General features: G+C 40.2%; 1 protein-coding gene and 1 long non-coding RNA gene across 5 annotated transcripts in view; one reads left to right on the top strand and one right to left on the bottom strand.

Annotated features, from left to right (window-relative positions):
* The window catches only part of LHFPL2 (LHFPL tetraspan subfamily member 2), a 129,288-nt gene that overhangs the window by 29,185 nt on the left and 81,696 nt on the right, over positions 1-18,407 (bottom strand). The gene's annotated exons all lie outside the window — the stretch shown is intronic.
* Positions 5,792-9,415, top strand: LOC141917886 (uncharacterized). Its single transcript, XR_012621497.1, has 3 exons — positions 5,792-6,305; positions 8,012-8,149; positions 9,285-9,415. It is a non-coding gene; the product is annotated as an uncharacterized LOC141917886 (long non-coding RNA).

The raw sequence follows: 18,407 nt of genomic DNA, 5'->3' as shown, positions 1-18,407 counted from the left end.
GATGTGATGGATGGACCACTTGGTGGATAAGGAACTGGCTGGATGGTCACACTCAAAGAGTTGCAGTCAATGGCTTGATGTCCAAGTGGAGAGCAGTGACAAGTGGTGTTCCTCAGGGGTCAGTGTTGGGACCGGTGTTGTTTAACGTCTTGGTTGGCAACATGGACAGTGGGATCAAGTGCACCCTCAGCAAGTTTGCCAACAATACCAAGCTGTATGGTGCGGTCGACATGCTGGATGGAAGGGATGGCATCCAGAGGGCCTGGACAGGCTTGAGAGGTGGGCCTGTGCAAACCTCATGAAGTTCAACAAGGCCAAGTGCAAGGTCCTGCACGTGGGTCAGGGCAATCCCAAGCACAAATACAGGCTGGGCGATGAGTGTATTGAGAGCAGCTCTGCGGAGAAGGACTTGGGGGTACTGGTGGATGAACAACTGAATATGAGTCAGCAATGTGCACTCACAGCCCAGAAAGCCAACTGTATCCTTGGCTGCACCAAGAGAAGTGTGGCCAGCATGGTGATGCAGGTGATTTTTCCCCCTCTACTCTGCTCTCATAAGACCCCACTTGGAGTACTGCATCCAGCTCTGGTGCCCCAACATAAGAAAGACATGGACCTTGTTGGAGCGGACCCAGAGGAGGGCCACAAAGATGATCAGGGGGCTGGAGCATATTCCCTGAGAGAGTTGGGATTTTTCAGCCTGGCAAAGAGAAGGCACTGGGGAGACATTATAGTGGCCTTCCAGTACTCAAAGGGCGCCTACAGGAAAGAGGGGGAGGGACTCTTTATCAGGGAGTGTAGTGATAGGACAAAGGTTGATGGTTTTAAACTGAAAGATGGTAGATTTAGATTAGATATTATGAATAAATTCTTTACTGTGAAGGTCTTGAGACCCTGGAAGAGGTTGCCCAGAGAAGCTGTAGATGCCCCCTCCCTGGAAATGTTCAAGACAAGGTTGGATGGAGCTTTGAACAACCTGCTCTAGTGGAAGGTGTCCCTGCCTGTGCCAGGGAGGTTGGAATTGGTTGATCTTTAGGGTCCTTTCCAACCCAAACCGTTCTACAATTCTATGATTATTAACCATCCCAGTTTTCCAGATGAGATGTTCCTCAGTCATATAACAAAGTCTGTAGCAACACTGGAAACTGAACCTGAATACTGTCATTACAAACCCTAAAACTCTGTGGGTTTGACATACTCCGCACTGTGCCAACCACTTTTCTTGTCATCCTTCAAACACAAACTTCAGCTATTCCTCTGTCACTTTCAATCTCCAGCCCTGACATGCTGCCTGCAAAGGTATTCCTCCTTCTCTACAAGGTATGACTATGGACAAATGATATCAAATGGAATTATCATATCTCCAACAGTAACTCTGTTTTTGGTGGTCACCAAGAAACAGTTTTGTTATTAATCTGTAAATTTCTCTACAGTATTCACTGTTGAAACACATAATTCTCATAGTATCATGCCACAACAGCTTGTCCATCATAACAGGAAATACAAATTCACCTGCAAAGAAACAAACTTACCTCTGTAACTAGTCTTCTCTACTTGTACTTTAGAGAAGAACATAACTTCAGTCATAACATCTACAGGGGATGATTCTGCCCACACACATACCTTACTGAAGAGAACAAAGCTATATGACAATAGCAGATATTCAACAGGTCCCAGGTTACAGGGAGACTTCAGTACAGACAGCCTTTTCGGGTATTGGGTTGGTAAGTTTTCTTTTTAAGGCTTTCACTGACATAAATCCTTTTGAAAGCAAATGCCGTCTACAACCTAGTGTAAACACAGCATTTGATTGTACTATTGATAAAAGGTAGAAAGTTCTTGATTATGTCTTCCCCTTGGGAAATGCAAATAAACCAAAATCAAACCTGTATATCTGACGATCTCCCAGTGCCTAGATAGACATCTATTACTAAGAAAAAGTCCCTTGTACTATCAGCTTTAAGAAAATCTCTCTGCTCTCTAAGTTTCAAACATTAATTAGATTCTGAAAATGATCTTTAAATATAAGATTACCTATTAGGTCTCTTTGTTGCATTTCAAGCTCTCTATAAATACAGAACTTCAGTGCAAAATTAAAAGTACAGTGTGTATGTACAGAGTACAAGAAACAGTCTCACTAACTGTCCAACAACTTGCAGTTTCAAAATAATTCTAAGCAGTACACTGTATTTTGTAAATTGATAACAGCAATCATTAGCATTAGTTGGTTCTTTAAATACATGATTGCAAACTATAAATTTTATCTTCCATTTCCTAATAAATGCTCTCCTAGAAAACTGACTCATTTCATCAGGGACAAAATTAAGCAGATGTGAATATTCATTAACAGCATTTATAAAATTAAAAGAAAATAAGGTCATGCAGACCAGACATTTATTTAAACATTTATCAGAATTTTACTTAGAATCTTATCTCATGAATCAACAAAAGTCTTTCAGTGTCACAGTGTAAGCTGTACACAGTACCACCATTTGCATATATTCTTGTCCACAGTATCTTCCTCAAACATGTATCTCAGTTATGTTCTGCAACAAACTTCATAGTCCACGTAGCTGCACATTTATCTCTATCTCAGGTGGGCAGATCTTCTGCCAGTCTTTGTCTATTTGGTTAAGACCATAGATTTAATAGTTCAGATAAAGCAATCGAACAATCAAAACCATTTGAGTCTAAAATGGAATATACTGAGCAAACCAGGTTTGGGGTTTTTTTTGTTTCCTTTTTTTTCAAGATGCTTAGCCCTATGTTCTCTCACGGTTGAGTAATAACATTGTAAGATGGTCCAAAGCATCAAAGGAGCAAAAAGAAGGAAAAAAAATCAAAATAGACTACCTAAATGTGGCAAGGACAAAAACATACAGGTAGAGAGCAAAAGGCCAATGCTATAATCTCCACAGCTAGTATCCTTTGGCAGTAGGCCTTTGTTTTGTTTTTAATGAAGCATTGCTTACTGTACTGAAATGCTTTCCAATGACTGCTACCCATTACTAAGCTTCAGATCTCTCATAATGTGTAAAATCTTGCTATTTGACACACCTTGTATATATATAGTACAAAAAGCTTGGAAACATTCTCTCCTTACAGAGTAACTCTGCATTCTTCCTGCACAGAAGTTGAATCAGGAGACTTACCTATTTTTCATTGTAGCAGAGAAAGATCAGGGGACACCAAAGTTCTTATTTTATTGAGAGTTAACCAGTAAAAATACCTGTATAAAGAGCTGAACTTCAAAAATTATCATCATCTCAAAGCATTAAGAAAAAAAAAAATCCGTCACAAATTCAGCAGTCTACTGAATAAATCAAAATGGAAACAAAGCAGCTTGCATGCACATCCAGCATTCTGCCAGTCTCCAAGCTCCTATTGTGCCAAAATGGTACAGCAGGCTCCCCTTTATATGACAGGGAATGCAATTTTACATGAAATTGGACATAAAATTAATCAATCTGTGTTCAGTGAATCCCCTCTTTAAAAAAGTAGGGAGTTACTTCTTTGGGGTATTGTTTTTCTCTTAAACTTTAATTCACTGTCTACAATAAGAGTTGACAGATCAGTTTTTTTGTTTTGCATAGGATAAATTCCAAAAATACACTGGTTGGTATACACTACGCTTTCTGTACTAGCTAAAACAGAGCTTTCCAAGTCAAAACCCAAAACACAAACAGGTTCAACTGACCACTGAGTCGTTGCTCCTAGAATCATTTTTGTCTGTGTATTCTCTGAGCTGTTGAGATGGCATAGGAGTAACAAGAGTAGAAGCTCTCAAAGCTTTCTGGTGAAGCCTGGTCCATTTGCAGCACAGTCAGAACATGCCAAAAGATTTAACTGGATTGACTCATCATTTGGATAATGATCTAATCTGAATTGAAGCTGTGAAAATACCCAGTGACTTGAGATGACGTAACTGCTGTTGCAAAATCTAGATTCTCTGCAGCTCTCCTAGAAAGAGGGCTTTGTTGGAAGACAGATATGAGAGACTCTTAAAGCAGACTGTCTTGGAGATGTGCCCAGAGGACAGCTGGTACATGTGCACAGCTAGGTCAGATCTGTCAGCAGTCTCTCAGCAGCAGGCTGTCCTCTCCCAGCTGCAATTTGTGTCCTGTACCCTTACTGGTTCTGCGGTTGTAGGGTCGAGATCCACCTCGATTGCTCACCTTCTTCCTATATGGAAAAACTTACCACATACCTGACTTTGATAGTGGAGCTGTCACCACTGGCTTCATTGCTGGTGGCATCTGCACTGCTGGTGATGCCTGCTTTGGTATTGAGTCTTTTTGCAGCAGTATTTTAAAAGGCTGCCTGAGCAGCTTTGGCTAGAGCACTAGAAAACACAGCTTATCTTTTACCAAAATTGACAGGCTTATCTTCTCTACACTGCAGGAGATGAATGAGAGTTGTGCTCCTCCATGTTCAAGGTGTGTGTCACTGACTACAAGAACACTCACATTTGTTTATTGCGTATTTTTTTCGCAAGGAAGGAAAGAACTACTTTGTTCCTTTTTCACTACAATCAAAATCTGGTATCCCATTCAGGGAAGGGAATATAAAAGGCAGATGATACTAGATGTCAAGGATAACTCGTGGAAGTCATCCTTGTTTTAGTCAGTATGGTTCTGCTAAACAGTTACTTTTGAACGGTTTCAAAGCCAATCTTAGGGTAATTCCTGCCTTCTACGCAATTTTCATATGAGCATGACTCTGCAGTGTGAGGTAAGACTTCTATGAGTCCTAGTAGCTGTATTGAACTCTTGAATACTTTTTCAAAACACATAGTTACAAAAGAAGAATATCAGTATTCATTTCAAGGAGGTTAATATAGAATTATCAGAAAAACTCTAAAGCATTCTGAAGAGTTTCAGAAGAGTCTGTTTACCTAGGACACACCCAATATCTTGTCTCCCAACTGCAGGCTGAAATAACAAACTGCAGGAACTGTGGAGCAACATAGCTGTGCAGCAACATTGCACTCAATTGCCATATGCTAAAGCCAAATAATACTTGCGGCATATGCACAGCCCTGATTCTCTTTGTTATTCCACACTGTCTTGCACACATGAGGGCTTAAAAGCAGTTGAAACTCCAATGAAATATGCTCCAAGAAGAACAAGAATGCATATATCTCCCTACCCCAAATATGGGAAAACTTCTGTGTACCAGATTTTGGGTTCTTTATGAGCTGTTACAGTAAGATTGGTCAAAAAGGTACTCGGCAAGTTGGTTGGTTTTTAGAAAAAAAACCCAAACGTGAAAGATTAGGTTAGATGAGACACGTGTCTGAAATGTAAAACTAACGTGCTGGTCACAGTTATACCTAGATCCCCTCCCTTGTTTTCAAACCCATATTTATGTTTAAGGATTTTTTTTTACAGGAAGCTATAAAAAGAAACAATAAGCATAAAGAACTTAAACCACAAGCAAATGCAAGGAAGAGATAAAGTGGAATACTAAAAATAAATTTGGAGCAGTTGCGAGTTGGTGAGGAAGGAAAGCAACAGTAAAACATCCATGTCTTTATGCAAATATGGTAAAAAAGAAAATAAAGAAATTTTCTGAGAGAAAGAGTGTGGTGGAACAAAGCACACTACAAGAATGCAACATAGGCTGTTACAATAACCTGCACAGGAAAGCCACACGCATAAGAGAAGGTCAATGCACTACACTATGCTCAAAGACAGTTAAGAATGTGCTAAAATATGAAGAGGAACAATAGAAACAATGGACATTCAGTTGCACCTGTGTGGAGACTGATGTGCTTGCTCATGGTCCAAGAGACTGGCTTCTGAAGGCTAACTCAGAAAGCCTGCACCATTCTCCAAGGAAACCCAGCAGGGCAGCTCAGCAGCACCACTGCTTCTTGAACAACACTGGAGAAAAATAAGCTCTGCCTGACCCGGGGCAAGTCTGACACAAGAAGGTATCCTCACTTCAGGTGCCTCTGAGCTGCAGATGCTTTATACCACTCACCAGTACAAAAAATTACATAACCAGAAGTCTTATAATACAAACATTTAATGATGACCTAGAAGAAAGTGATACTGAGTTCTGTAAGAATCTGTAGAAGAATAGCAGATAATTGAAATGTGTGCAAAAGAATGGCCAGTGATGGCTTAACCTTTGAAAGCTCTTGGGGAATTTGTAAAAAGAAGTTTAATACAGAAGACTGGAATTTATCAAACATAGCAGTAACCTTTCAACACTGAAGAATGTAGTGCTGTGGGGAAAAAAAAAACCAAAAACAACCCAGCCTCAACTAAGACCAAGACTCAGGACACCTATGAACTCTTGTAAGTAATTCTCTGAAACCCATGAAGAATATGAGTTTACAGAAATAAGTCTGAACTTTCCACAGTGTGCTCCTTTAGAATGACAGGCTAAAATCCAAAGCTTAAACTATTATTTCTTTGGGAAGAAAAGATCAAGAAGGGTCTTGGGACAAGCAGGCAGTTATCTCTCCATGCAATTTAAACTACATTTTGTCTCCTGAAAATACTAGGAAGACATGCAGAGAAGAATGCTGCTGAAGACAACCTGAATTAGGCTAAAACTGGATACATCCCTTTATCAGATCCCAAACAACCCCATTTCCTAAGGGTAGTCTACCATTTAAACTCTTAGAACTGAGGAAGCAAAGCATTCAAGAGTTCAATGCAGCTGCTAGGACTCATGGAGGTCTTACATCACACCACAGAGTCATGGCCTTATTGTCATGATGAGCAATTATGAATATTGCTTAGAAGGCAGGAATTGTCCTACGCTTGGTTTTGAAACTGTTCAAAAATAACTGTTCAGCAGCATCATACTGAGAAAAACAAGTATAACTTGTCCATTTTCTCTTCTGCTTTCTGAGACAGCAGAGAAAAAAGCATTCATTTAAGGTTTGTTGGTACTGTACTTATGTGGTAGTTAATCACTCAAGAACAAGCAAGGCTTTTGTAAGACAAATGAGGCATGGAAACAATTAACACAGAAAACCTCTGCCTTTTTTTTCCTCTTTGCCTTGGTAGACATAAGCCGTATTTGCACTGATAGTGAAAAACGGGATACTTCAACACTTCCATTACTGCACCTTTCTTAAAAGCACCTATGCTGATTTTAAAAACATACTATAAGGTAGCATATAAAAAACATGTACTTTTAAAAAAATATATTTAACTTGATAACATTAAGAATTAGCATAAAGGTTTTTAAGTACTTCTACATGTATATCTAAATTAATTCAAAGTCATGCTCCACCACAGTATCTCAGGAAAGTGTTATTCCCATACTGATAAACTGTTATACATGCTGTCAAACAGATGCACTGTAAAAACCAGTCAGAGAGAAAATAGAGAACACACCACACCCACTTTTTTTCCCCTAGCTGTGAAAGCAAGAAACTGAAGCCCATTTGATTCCCAACAACAAAATCCAGGCAATGTTCACTGGGGAGGAGTGATGGGGGTGTGTATTTTGTTTTGTTTTACTTTGAAAAGATTTGCTAGATATATTCTGCAGTAACTTGTCCTGCATGATTTTATTTAGCTCCTAGTTAAAATAAAATTGTGAATTAAAGCACAAAATACAGACTATGACACCAATCTTTCAGCTGGCAAAATGCTTTCATGTACCCACCAGAATATTAAGACAAAAATCCCTTTGGTTAGTCACATTGTTTGAAATCTGTTCTCAGAAGAAACTAATACACAACATCAAGACTGTAGATATATCAGACTTCTCAACTACAGCAAAACATTTGGAATGGTAAATAAGTTTGCATAGATTTTTATTTTTCCTGTGCAGAAAGATTTCATAGAATATACTTAGAACTGCTCAGTATCATTTAAAAATTCTAACTTCATTGCCAACAGTTTATGAACTCATCGTTTCCATAAGGCTTGCCTTGCTATTTGGTCACAGGAATACAAGCTTCTTCTGAGCATTAACATTCATCTACCACTGTAATCTTAGAAACAAAACAACAAACTGACTCAGTTACTATGTTTTCACTTAGATTGTTGGTATTCAGGAAGTGAGACTCTGATTACTAATCATCTGAGAGAGCCCTTGAAATGATGAGTGACCTTTTAGAAGTTCAGAAGAATAACATGTATCATGAAATCACTGGGAAACAACGTCTTAAAGAAAACAGGTAATGGAGAAACTTAGTTGAGAGTGAATGTATCACTGCGTGTCTGTCACATTCTGACTTTAATGTTTTGAACATGACAAGGCTGAGCGCCAGTACTCTCCAAAAAACAGGGGTGCTCGTTTTTTCTCTTCACAATTAAAACCAATGCTTACATTATATTCACATTGCCCATATATACTGTAACACTAGAAGGCCATCTATGTCAAAAAATTCTTGTGCTGTGTTGCAATATTGTGAGCTGAGACGCACTCAGCTCACACTTAAGACTTACACTGAGTCCATCAAGCAGCTATCAGAAGGTACAAACAAGTAGGGGCTTTCCAAGAAACAGAAACATATGAAAAGACAGTGAAAAAAATACAGTAAGCTGAAACGTAACCCTTATGAAATCTCACTGTAAGGCAGACATGATCTTAAGTAGCGGAATTCAAGAGGCATCTCATTGAAATAAGAGTCAGTAATTGGAGCTGTCTATAGCAACTACATATCATAAACACAGTGAACTTGAAGCCTTGATACATATCAAGGACTACGAATTAACTGACACCAATGAGATTAAATGAGGAAAAGTGCAATAATAGAATATTGATGCATTTTGGAACAGCTTTGCTGCTTTCTCAGCCAGAAATGCTACAGGAGAAAGATAATTTTTTGCTGTATCTCAGGAATGTATGTATTTGCGTAGATGTCCAGAAAATTGCAGACAGACAAATCTAGAAAGTTTCTATTAAGAAAAAAAAAAAAAAGGGTGGGTGGAAGGGACCAGAACAAGCCCTACTTCAGAATTGTTCCATTCTCCCCTTCTTAGTCAGAAGGAGAGGTTGAAGTTTTGGTTTTATTTTTAAAAAATAATTGAAGCATCCAGGAATCTGAACATAGCAGTAACACAGAACAATACTCAGTTATTTCTTGAAAGTACAACATAAAACAGCATGAAATCAAAAAAGACAACATTCAATGAGGGCAAGTAGCAAGAAAGAGAAATCAAGTCTATAAATACAGAGCGAAGAACAGCTAACAGAAAAGGATCCAACTGCAAAATGGCTCGCAACTGAGTAGGAGTTGAAAGTATGACAAGATGACAAAAGCAAAACTAAAAATTTCTAATTCAAGGATGTGATGGTACTCTTCCCAGGACACAGAAGGCAGTGATTCCATGCATTTTCAATGTATCCAGATGTAGACAAGAAAAGAGAGACCAGAGAACAGCAACAAGCATGGTTGGAGATCTTAAAAATGTGACATATGAGGAAAGATACAAGGAGCCTTCATTCATATGAGAGTAAGTCTATAACATGGTATTAACTGAGATAACTAATATGACTAGGATCCTAGAAACAGGGTTCACAAACAGTGCATAAACCCTTAGTAGCTGGATGTTTTATCCAACAAATAATTTTGTCCTTAGATATGTGACACAGGCTAATTAGAGTACTTGTAAAAACCACTGCACTGCTGAATAGAGCCATAGGAAAACAGAATGGAACAGAAAAAAATCCTCTGTGGGGTTAACATTCAAAAATCTGCATACAGACTTTCTTTTCCTTTCTCCCATTTTCAAGTTTCAGAAAGAACTATGAAAGCAGCTGTGGCTGGGATAAGCTCAGATAAGGCTGGACAGAAGTGTGGTAAGAATTTCAGGGTGATCTAAAAGGAGGTTTCTTTCACGGTGCCATCAGTCAAACTCAAGTTTGCCCTTCACATGGCCAGTCAATAATGTACAGGACAATCAATCAATCAAATCAGGATGTGAAGGCAGTTGCTGTGTTTCTAGAACACCTCCTCTGGGATGCAGACGTAACTAAACCCACAGAGTTTTGCAGTAACTTCCAGCCCAGGTGATGCACATGCTCAAAACAGTCCAGAACTAATTATAAAACTGAATCCCATAACACAATGTGCTGCTTGGCTTCCTGGTGGCATCAGCAGAGTGCTGTAGGAACCCACAAGAAAAGCTTTGTACACCGTCACAACCCAAGGATATTCTCTCTGAAGCTTTAGTTATGCTAGCACAGAGCTTCTCCACATTTCTCTTGGTAATAGCTAAGGCTGCAGAAAGTAAGTATGTAAGTGTTAGAAAAAAGTACAACTGACATGGCTGTTTGTTTGAGAATTTCAAGTTGGGTAAGGGCTTCACCTTACAGGAAAGGGGAATGGAAGTTGTTGCAGTTCAGCCTGAAACTCCAGCACAGGTTTTCTTTATCCACCAAAATGGAAGTTCTGCCTTAGTACAGAGATAATTGAATGCTTTCCACTCTTAAATTTCATTGCTTACAACTTTGCCAAAATAGCAGTTTGGGCTGAAACTTTCCACACCAGATGCCTGCCTGAGGCTGAATTTTCTTGCACAAGTTTCAGCCAAAGAGTTCAGATGTTTTATAAAATGAAGCTACGTTTTTCAGCATTAAAAGTTTCTGGTGACCTTTTCTTCAAGAAGGACAGACATTCCTGACAGATTTCAAATGCCTGTTTCCTTGACAGAGAAGTAAGATTTGTAATGTCTATGGGACCGGATGGGATACACCCGAGGGTGCTGAAGGAGCTGGCTGGGGTGCTCGCCAAACCACTTTCCATCATTTACCAGCAGTCCTGGCTGACCGGAGAGGTCCCGACAGATTGGAAATCGGCCAATGTGACACCCATACATAAGAAGGGTCGGAAGAATGATCCGGGAAATTACAGGGCTGTCAGCTTGACTTTGGTGCTTGGGAAGCTGATGGAGCAGCTCATCCTGAGTACCATCATACAACACATGCAGGACAACCAGATGATCAGACCCAGTCAGCATGGGTTTATGAAAGGCAGGTGCTGCTTGACAAACCTGATCTCCTTCTACGACAGGGCAACCTGCTTATTGGATGAGGGAAAGGCTGTGGATGTTGTCTGCCTTGACTTTAGTAAGGCCTTTGACACCGTTTCCCACAGCATTCTCCTGGCAAAACTGGCTGCTCGTGGCTTGGATGGGCACACGCTTTGCTGGGTAAAAAACTGGCTGGATGGCCGGGCCCAAAGAGTTGTGGTGAACGGAGTTAAATCCAGTTGGTGGCTGGTCACGAGTGGTGTCCCCCAGGGCTTGGTTTTGGGGCCACTCCTGTTTAACGTCTTTATTGATGACCATGACCATCTAGTCCAACCATTAACCTAACACTGACAGTTCTCAACTACACCATATCCCTAAGCGCTATGTCAACCCGACTCTTAAACACCTCCAGGGATGGGGACTTCACCACCTCCCTGGGCAGCCCATTCCAACGCCTAAAAACCCGTTCTGTAAAGAAATGCTTCCTAATATCCAGCCTAAACCTTCCCTGGTGCAATTTGAGGCCATTACCTCTTGTCCTATCACTTATTATTTGGTTAAAGAGACTCATCCCCAGCTCTCTGCAACCTCCTTTCAGGTAGTTGTAGAGGGCAATGAGGTCTCCCCTCAGCCTCCTCTTCTCCAGACTAAACAACCCCAGTTCCCTCAGCTGCTCCTCATAAGACCTGTGCTCCAGACCCTTCACCAGCTTCGTTGCCCTTCTCTGGACACGCTCGAGTCATTCAATGTCCTTTTTGTAGTGAGGGGCCCAAAACTGAACACTGTAATTGAGGTGCAGCCTCACCAGTGCCGAGTACAGGGGCAAGATCCCTTCCCTGTCCCTGCTGGCCACACTATTTCTGATACAAGCCAGGATGCCATTGGCCTTCTTGGCCACCTGGGCACACTGCTGGCTCCTGTTCAGCCGGCTGTCAATCAACACCCCCAGGTCCCTCTCTGACTGGCAGCTCTCCAGCCACTCCTCCCCAAGCCTGTAGTGCTGCTGGGGGTTGTTGTGGCCCAAGTGCAGCACCTGGCATTTGGCCTTATTGAAACTCCTACAGTTGGCCTCAGCCCATCGCTCCAGCCTGTCCAGATCTCTCTGCAGAGCCTCCCTACCCTGGAGCAGATCAACACTCCCACCCAACTTGGTGTCATCTGCAAACTTACTGAGGGTGCACTCGATCCCCTCGTCTAGATCATCAATAAAGACGTTAAACAGGAGTGGCCCCAAAACCGAGCCCTGGGGGACACCACTTGTGACCAGCCGCCAACTGGATTTAACTCCGTTCACCACAACTCTTTGGGCCCGGCCATCCAGACAGTTTTTTACCCAGCAAAGCGTGTGCCCATCCAAGCCACGAGCAGCCAGTTTCGCCAGGAGATGAATCCATCTCAAAAAAGGGGTCAGTGATCCAGCTCCCAGTTGTAATACTTGTGTTTGAAAATAACAGCAGTGAGGTGGTCAGAGAAGCAGCGCTTCTGGCTCCAGACAAAACAGTCCAGCCTTTGTTAAGTTTGACACTGAGCAGGAGGGCTGCTGTGACCAGATCCAGTGACCCTGGTGCTGGCACACCAGAAGCCTTGTGGTCTCACCAGTCCTGAGACACCTGTCAGAGAACCCTTGTGCTGGGCAAAAGCCCCCAAAGTTTCACAGAGACGTGGGGAAGGCAGATTCTCCCATGCCATGGGCTCAGTGCAAGAATGCTGATTGTAAACGTGAAGCTACTGACCATCCTGGAGCATGCAGAAAGACATGCACAACTTAGCTCACCAAATAGTTCCCTGCAGTTCACTTGTTATTTCACAGACATACAGATCTGGCTGTGTCCTCTTGACTCTCCATGATCCTCCCAGACAGAGCTGGGTCTGCATCACAAACCTGCAGCATGAAGTGTCTTGGAGCAGGGGTGGGATTACCACACTGCTCTCCAGCTACAGACTAGCACCATTCATCACACCAGCTGACAGATTAGACTTGTGCACTAGGGGAAAAAGGAAAAGCAACAAAAACCCCACCACACACTGAGCGGTCTGCAGCAATAATTAAAGATTCTTGCATCACATTCTTCCTATGCTGCATTCAGGGCCTTTTTTGGCCCAAACTCTCTTCCTGACCTCATCTACCATGACTATCCTCCAAGTCTTGTCTCAAAGCTCATTTCCTCAAAGAGGCTCAACAGTTAGAAATTGCAGCTACACGTGCACATTAAAAAAAAAACTAAATATGCACAGACTGTCCAAGCAAGCTCTCAAAGAACGAGCTTTCAGTTGGTTTAGTCATCCAGTTCCAGCAATTACTTTGTTTCAGCCTGTTGTTCTTATCTTCAAGACATTAATTTTACTGCAGGATGCTTTCTGGGGACAGAGCACTTTTGATATCAGAACATCAGACACTAAATTCTGATGTGGGATTAATGAGAGGTGGTCTCTGTTGGAGGCTTCTCTGGGCTCTTGGAAGGTAAAATATACCTGTTGAGAAGCTCCATCTCTTTCTAGACCGTCAAGCGCTGAGTGCTTTTATTATTACATACATAATTGAACGTACCTTTACTCTCATGTCATGTGAGTTGGGTAAACTAATCCTAAATGCAAAGTGTGTCCTTTCAGAGTTTTAAAGAATCAGTGTGAACACCTACATCAGAAAGTTCCAACTGCAATAAATATGTATTTAAAAAATTAAATGTTGCAAGTGTATATCATATAGAAGAACAAAGTACATCTGTAATTGTCTGTAAGTGCACACAGTAAAGAAAGCAACAAGACTCAGCTTCCAGCAAATAATAAAATTAGTAAATTTGGTTTTTTGTTTTTTTTTTTTTTAAAAAATCACCTTTTCCTTCTTCCCTTCAGGAAAAGCTGATACTAACTTAAGTAATTTGGTTTTCAGATAAGAGACAGGAAAGGATTTCTCCAAGAGAGATTAAAGGATTTAGGTAACACTGTATATACAATTAGAATTCCCAAATGTTTGCATCACTGGTTGTTTCTGTGGGTGCTGGGGAAAGATTAAACTTGATTAAATTGCAGATTGTGCAAGTATATTTATGGACTCAGCTGTGAAACAGAGAATAAAAGTCTATTTGAAACAAAACTATTACCCATTAATCTGTTGGTAAAATATCTGGAGTCAGTTTCCCAATTAATTTCGACTTTAAAAAAATATTGTTTTAATGTCAGCTGAGAAATAAAGTCCAGTGAAAGTGTTAGATGGGGAAGTAAAGGGACAAGCAAAATTATTTCAGTTCAGGGGTCTAAAGTAGAGATTTCACTGCCTATTTGGCAAAAGTACATGGTTCAGATGTGTTTGTTGCATGTAATGTGACATTACTGCATGTAATGACCTATTCAACTCAACTGGCATCTATTTTTAGCACTAATTATTCATTAACACACACATTTTGTCATGACAAGGTTTTGCTAACATGAAAATATTTCCTGGATAGTTTGGAAGCCCTACCATATTCTAAACCATACGCCCAGAAGGTTGATTAAAAAATTGAAATCCTAAGAAAATAACCCCACAACAGTACAATAATGTACTGCAACAACAAAATTGGAGGTCAGAGAGGGAAGGACATGAAAATTCAGCAGAAAATTCCTTACAGTCCATTTTCTTCCTGAGACTGCCCAGGACAATCAGACAACCATGCATATTCCTGTTCCTCAGGGGGCACCTGAATGTACTTGATACTGACAAAATAGGTTTCAACCCTAATCTAATGAACTGAATATAGACTTGAAAGATGTGTAAGAGTTTACTCTCAACTCCAGCAGAGGCAGGATTTAATCTGTTCAACCCACTTCCCAGACTACTTTATAGGGAGGAGCGCATTCAGTCATTTTTTAGATTTCAAAGCTGTAAGAGAAAAATCTGAGGCGGAGTTGGGTTTGACCCCCTTATTGCACCATGCCAACAAGATGAAAAAGTCACTTCTGTTCCTAGAAGAGTTCAGACAGTCCAAAAGCAAGCATTTCTCTTCAGGAAGTTGGATTTACAGGCATTAAAAAAGACCGTCAAATTAACTCAAAATGTAGCTGAAAAAAAGGCTGCAGCTTCCACTGCTAACTTGCCATGTGAGAAAAACAAAAGCCCCAAAACAATTAAAATTACAAGTTAGACCATGAAATATTCCAGTCTTTGATATTTTTTTGTATTGTCTCAGTTTCTCTGGGCTTTTAAAATGTCATAAATTGCCTCTGTGCCAGAGAAGTTGCCTTTCCAACTCACAACTCTAAGCGTTTGTTTATGTGACATACACTGCTGAGTTAGCCTTCACCCCTAGGTCTAATCATAAATTATACTGCCAGGCAGTTTTCAATAAAAAACTTTTAGCACTGATTTAGCCACAGAGATTGAAAAAAGGATGCCAAAATGGAAAAAAACACAATCATTGATGGAATATTCTATTACTTAATCCATGTGTTAAGAAATCCTCTATACTGTTTCAGTCACCCAGGCAAAAGACAGAAGTCAGCCCTTCAGGGCCTTTCATAATGTGATACAGGCTGAAGAATTGAATTTGCAGAAAAACCCTGAAAGCAGTAAAGGGGCTTGTGTAGGGTAGAGCTAACTGGCAAGAAGTGATCTTTGTGCATAGTATATGACAACACGGGAAGTGCTCTGGGGTGGGTTAAGCTGCCATTTGATGTCAAAAGTCACAGGTTAATAAGTTAGCATGCCCAAAGAGAGTAAGATCCTATGTGAAAGTGAAGTTTTACACTGTGTATTTGGGATATTTTCTCAGTCATTCACCTTATTCTCCTTAACAGAGGCCTCTGGCAGTAAAAGGAGAAGCACAACAGCTTTCCTTGCTTTCTTTTTGTAATGCCAACATCATTCACGTTAACAGCCTGTAAGAATATGCTTCTTTTTTAATTCTCCTTACTTACCTAATAAACATACAAATGTGCCTGGGTTCTGTGTGTCTGGCAATGAATATCTGTTTTGCAGGATTATAGTGGGCTACTTAAAAAAAACCAACCCACAAAAAACCTTTTTGAGAACACTCTTCTGGCTATGAAGAGTCCTTGCAAGTTGAGTTTCAATGCTTCCAACATCCACATTCTGAAAAACACCATTCACAAAGCTGAAAACAACCCATTATTCTTTGACTGCAGCCATCAGCAAGTGCTGACAGAGATGTTTGAAATGAATTTGAAAAGAATATTCAAAATATACCTAATTCAGTCAAGAGTTAGCTTGCACACTTTCACTAGAACATATAGAGAATATATCCTCTCCAATCAATCCCACAGAGTTAAAAGAAAGTGACATATGAAAAATATGTACAGTAGTTTGGATACAATTTCTTCTCTAGTGTAGTAAATTGTATTCAGCTATTAGACACAGTATTTTTAACATGAAGTGAAAATGACCTTTTAATGCCCTTTGTAGCTCAACATTAATTCACGTCTTTGTTGATAACTGTCCTTCAAAAAAAAAAAAACCTGAGCTCCTTAGGTGTGGGTGGAGTTTATTTTCCTGTTCTGTTTCACTGACATCTTAATCTATACTTTTCAATTTCTGTCTAAATAGCTTCTTTCTATAGAGGTATAATACCTGGGAAAGAGAAAAAGAGGGATACTTTAGTTTACCTTTCCCTCCCCTGTCATTCACCTCTTCCCCACAAAGTGCAGTCTGCAGGCTCTTCATTTATGAATGTTGTCGGTATTATCCTAAGAGCCAAGGAAAACTATCTTTTAAGACTATCTTTTGGCAAGTCAAAGATAATTCCTTACACAAAATGCTGATGCCTGAAGTCAGATTTCTCTTTTAAGTAGGAAGGATGTAAGGTTAATTTCCTTATGCTGTTTGGCAAGTTGTTGAAAATTGCATTTAAAGCCAAGAACTGAGTTCTGAGAATAGGAAGAACTTCGACATGTTCATCAAAACTTAAATCGCCTCCTTCAATAGCTAGTATGAGACTATTTTAACAGATAAATAGACAGAAGAATGCAGATCCAGTTCACAGGTACTCAAAAACCAGACTATACAAGTCATCATATACTTCTGTAGGGGTATATTTGACCTTGGTCTACCAGTACAGTCATAATGTGGACCACTGAACCACAATGGTAGCAAGACAAGACAAAGAGTATATTTTGCCAGTAGATGCTCTCAACACTTTGTCTCACAGATACCCAACCTATCTGCCTATGAACACATCTCTTAACATATCCTTAGGAAGAAACAAACTTTCACTGCAAGATCTCCTCTCTCAGAAAGATCCTGCATTAACTTTTAGAAATCCAGTGATAAACTTTTTCAATCTCTAAGCAAATGTGTTAGTTCTTTGTAACCATGTACCTTTTCCTTCAAACAAAAGCTCTGATGCTGCTGGCTGACCTGATCTTTTGCAAAACTAATGACACAAGTGGTCTCAGGCTGGAGCAACTGCAGAAGCTCACCCTGTCACTCACCCTGGTGTCCTGTTGGTCAATCTTCCCTGTCACTGTTGAGATCCATAACATTTAGCTACAGTTAAAAGAAACAAATGTCTTCAGTTTGGCTGGTGTTGGAAGAAAAAAGGAAAATGATGACAAACTGATAAGGAAAACAAGACAAATTAAGAAAATGTGCTATGCTTTATCTGAAGATAGGAGAAAGCATGGTGAAAACAGAAAGCATGCAAATAGATGAAATAACGAAATATAAAGATACTAGTAGCCTGGAAAAGATCATGCAGCTAGCTCATGTGTATGTGAGATGTAACTACCTAACCTTACAAAAATTTTTTTTAAGAAAGGTAATCATTGCGAGTCTATGTTTGGGACCTACAATCTCACAGAATAATGTTCTGCATAATCGTTTTTCTTCTGTGCAAATATTTATATTGTATTAGTGGAAGAGTAACCCATACTCTTCCCTGCCTGGATTAAAGCATCACCACCAATTTACACAAGAAGTCATGGCTAACTAGAAACAGCTGCTAAGCCACTTGTATCTCCGTTGCTTTGTAATAGTCACTAATAACTCAGAAGGATCATATCTTCCATCTGCTTCTCTTCTATTGTACATCAAAGTCTTAACAGATAGCTTGTAAGTGAAGTTGTCATAGAAGCTAGGTCTTGAGGAGAGGCACAGAAAGCTATCCTGTGGTTGCTGCAGATGTTCCCCTCTGTACGTATACTAATAGCTGCCTGCTGAGTTTTAACATTCTTGGCAGTAGAGTTTCCAGATGTCTCCTCCAAAATTAATACAAATAACCAGGAAGTTTACAGAAGTGAGACAATCTAAAAATTTCTCCTTCCTCACTATTTTTTCCCCTGCAACCTCTGATATCCATAGAGGAACTGTACACAACAACACGGATTTGCTGCCCAAACACAAACACGCACAACAACAGCATACCCAATAAATGTGTTGCAAAAGACCCCGTATCGTAAAACACCACTTTCACATACCAGAGACAGCTCTTCACGCTCACCAGCAGTGGTCAAGCCACTGGGCTGCAC

The sequence above is a fragment of the Strix aluco genome, chromosome Z (assembly GCF_031877795.1).
Source record: "Strix aluco isolate bStrAlu1 chromosome Z, bStrAlu1.hap1, whole genome shotgun sequence".
Lineage (NCBI taxonomy): Eukaryota > Metazoa > Chordata > Aves > Strigiformes > Strigidae > Strix > Strix aluco.
This window is presented reverse-complemented; position numbering and strand designations above follow the sequence as displayed.